Raw genomic sequence first — 4241 nt, forward strand, 5'->3', positions numbered from 1 at the left:
CAGCTTTCTCCTGGCCTCAGCCCCTCTGATGTAAGCATGTAGGAAGTTGCCCTATCTGTTGCTCATTCACCCTGTCTGCTAGACCACACTGCCAGCCTGGCTTACACAGAAATCACAAGCTGCTCCCAGCCATGCCTCGCTTGAAAGAAGTGCACTGTGCATCGTGGAAAAAAAAAAAGAAAGTAGCCCAGCAAAACACTTCATGACTGGGGCCTAAGACAATAAACGTAAGGCTCTAAAAATTAGACTTGGCAAAATGCGTAGCAGATAAAGTCAATAAGAATATATTAACACAAAATATTTCCTGGGGAAATGGAAAAAGTTTCACAAGAGTAGATTTTAACATCAACAGAGTTATCCAAAGGGCAAGAAAAAAAAATCCATAGCTTTCAGACGTTGGCCAAAAGTGAAAGAAAACCAGGCCCCTTCCCAGTCAGGTCTGGCAGCAGCAGGCACCAGCGAAAGGAGCTTCAGAGGGGTGGCACTTGGAAATGCCACAGCTCCTGAAGCCACCGCACTTGCTGCCTCTAGCTCTTTGGCAGCCAGCAGACCCCGAAGGATGTATCTGTGTCCTGAAGTTCAGCGACCTCCTTCCAGGTAGGAAAGACAGTGGTGGTTCAGGAAGGACATGTGGTTCAGCTTCACAGCCTTCAGGTGCAGTCACACAAGTCTGCAGCCAGGGCTCTGAGCACACCTCTGCTCTTATTTTTCAGTATACTTTTCTTGGTGCCACCTTCGTGTTTCCTCTTCCACTTGATGTTCCCCCACCATCACCTCTTCTGGTAATCCTTCACTAGACTGAACAGTGTGGCACAACCCAGTGCCAGCTATACCGGTGCCTACCAGTTGTTAGTCTGCTCAGCTGGCTGGGAGAAGAAGGTTTTCTGCTCTTACGAACTCACTGAGAAGTTTTCTTGAGTTGTAACTCAGGTGATGCCCCAGACCTACACTTCCCTAGAGTACTTGCAAGTTAGATGTTAGTCCTGAGGAACAATGTGCTGGAATAGGAAGTTGTGGAAATGCATTTGTTGGCCGTATTCCCTTTTCAGCATTGACATGGGTCTTATGGAATGGCTTAGGAATGGTGAGAGGAGTCCACTTAGGATACTCAGACCATAACTGAATGAGCTGGATGTACGCATACATGCAGCTCATAGCAGTAATAGTTGTCATCTCCCCAGCTGCAAATGCATGAGATTTCATCTCCTTGTGTTCATCTATGGCATGACATCCTTCTGCAACTGTACTCGTGGCCTATCTCTGGCCCCCAAGCTGTAAACAGAGCAGGCTCAGCTAGTTCATCTCCCTGCGCTGTACGATCTTCTGCTATCAGCGGAGGAACATACTGTTCAGCAGGGAGTTCAAAGTTCTGCTGCTGTTTTCCTTTTAATCTTCTGTTTAGCTTTTGGAATATGTAATTAAAAATCTGCAAGTGTTTTTCCTGGCTTAGGGTCCTTGACACTATACTGTTGTCCATTTTTTCTGAATGTTTTTTTTTTTTTTTCCTGCACTGATGGATGCTCATGTACATCATTGTAGCCCTTTGGTCAAAAGCTCTGGTGCCTCCCTTTTCTGAGCTCCATCCCCAGAGGATGTTCCCCTGCTGTGGCAGTGACCTGTAGCTCTGGGGCATTGTCTTGCAGTTTAAGCTGCACATTTCCTCTGTTCAAAGCCCCAAGTCAACCAACAAGAAAGGAAGACATGTCTGGACGGTGAATGTCATTGGAATAATGTTTTGAGACTGTACAAGATCTCTGGTGTTTAGAAGGAGCGGTAACTATGAATTTTGTGGTTCCTTGTTCTCGTTTGCACAAGCAATTCCCTAATTTCAGCTCCCAGTTCTGGTAAATCTGGAGGAAATAACACCAGGAAAAAAGGCATGTTTTTTTCTGTTAATGTAAAGTCTTCTCAAACTCCTAGCGAGGTGCATATCTCAGCCTACCTGCTCCACAGAGAGCACGGGAGAGCCTCCATCCTCTTTCAGCCAAAGCCAGCTCCCTTTACATGTCAGCTTCTTAGCTCCACCTAAATGTCCTCTGTGCTATCCACATGACAATTGCCTTTCTAACAGTCCAGCTCACTGCAGAGCTGTTTTACAAGCAAAAAGACACGCTTCTCCCTGCATTTTTCATATACTGATGTACCACAGGGTCTGTCTCTCCACTAGCACCAGTGGCTCACTGGGGGCTGCCCTGTCTTTAGCCCCACTGATAGGCACTGCAGTAGCTGCGTGGGGTGGATTCACCCCGGTTTGATCGTGTGAGCAGAACTGATGAACTATTCTTCAAAACATGGATTTAAAACAGCTTTTTTTTTTTTTTGAGTATATTTTTTTTCCCAAGAGTTGCTGCTCTGTGGCATTCATTCTGTAAATCCAGATAAAATTCCTCTTTGTACTTTTCAAGTTTGTGTTTACCAAAGGGTTGAAAAATAGGCCTAACGACAGTTTAATTAATGTATGCCATTAAGCCTGGAGATAATCAAAACCCTGATAAGTCTCTAATCTTGTAGAAAAGAATTAGAATGCATTGAAACATCTCTTCCTATCTTTGAACCCTGTAATGAGATGTTGCATACTTAAAGGAGGAGCCGTGGGAAGGAACAGTGCCAGAAGACATGTTCTCAGCAGATTTCATCACTGGACTTCTTGCGTGATATTGTTCTTGGCAGGAAGGTTGTAACTGAAGTCCAAAGTGATCAAAATGTGTTCTTCTGCTATCAATGTATAAAGTTGTCCTAATAATTTGTGGATATAAAGTAAGAGAGCTTTAGCTTCTCTACTGTTTTCTTTCAAGTATCACACTTTTAAAGAACTGATCCAGTTTTGATGCTTGCAGAATTTACAAGTTTCTTTGTAGTGGATCTTATATTTGTGCAAGCCATGGAGGGATGTTATACATATTATTCAAGCATTAAAAATAAATGTAGGCCAATATTTCAAAGTTGTTTTTTAAAAAAAAGAATGTGGCCAACTTCAGAAAACTATCATTTAGAGGTTTGTCCTAAATTTTGTTTTCTGTACTGTCTGCATCTTTACACATTTACATGTAAAGTACAGCTTATGTGTTGTTAATCCTTACCGAGAGGATTCAGTGAAATTGTATTTTGGAGGATGCAGTGACCAACAGCCATTGACAGGAACTTGAGGAACTCAGAAAGAAGTTCTTGTCCCTTAAATCTTGAGTTCAGAGCAAACTGTAATCCACAAGGGCAAAGCACCCCAGTATATGCTGCTCCTGCAGGGACTTGGGAACCAGCTGGGGCTCGTGGAGAAGCATGGTGGGAAGGAACAATAACAAACATTGCTTCTCTCCCTCTCCAGAGACCCAAAGAAAACTGACTTTGTCCTCTGGAAAGGAGGCCAGGGACAGCAGCCTACTGCAGGGGAAGGTTAAGGCTGGGTGAGGGCTTTTGTCTGGCTCCCAAAAGAGACTGAAAAATAGAGGAGCCAGAGCAGGAGTGGGTTAAATAAACCCTCAAAGGACTGGGAATGAAGTCCTGGCAGGCAGGCAGGGTGAAGGAAATGAGACTACTTGGGCACGGTTGGAAATTTTTTTCTTTTTGTTGTGTTTGTTTGTTTGTTTGAGGGTAGGGCTAATATGTGCTACAAGAAGCACTAAGAAGTGCCCTGTGCCCCCTGCCCCAGCTACAGGCTAGCAAGCTGTCACCACAGTTAGCTAGTGCCCCTGCAAGCATGGATGTGACACGTCCCTTGGCAGCAGGGGGCTTCAGGTTGGTGGTGGGGTGAGGTGGCCAGGACGGTGTGGGACCCAGCTGTGCTCTGCTGCAGGCAGAAAAACGTACACCGAGACCAAAGCCTTGAGGACTGAAGGTGTGGTCAAGATCCTGAGAAAAGGGGACTTTTCTGTTTGTCCTGGAAGCTCTGCTGTCCATGGATCTTGGGGCAAAGGCTATGGGGATTTACCCCCTGAGATACAGAAACTGCTGCAATGCCTCCATAGGCTAAGGGCAGGATGAGGTCCTGCAATAAATTTCTTGCCTGATTTACCTGCATTCCTTTCACCATCCCACAGTGATGTGTTTCGGTGACAGGAATGCAGGTAAATTAGGCAAGAAATTTTCTGGTTATTTATCAGAAAAGAAACTGATGAAAATAGGAGGTTCTGTTTGGTAAAATAAGCAAACGGGACAGGTCAGGGAAATAAAACAAAGAGGAAAGCTGCACATTTTCCCCATCTTCAGATAAAGCCGTATTGATATACACAAGTACAATGGTTCCT

Source organism: Cygnus olor, chromosome 2 (genome assembly GCF_009769625.2).
Source record: "Cygnus olor isolate bCygOlo1 chromosome 2, bCygOlo1.pri.v2, whole genome shotgun sequence".
Lineage (NCBI taxonomy): Eukaryota > Metazoa > Chordata > Aves > Anseriformes > Anatidae > Cygnus > Cygnus olor.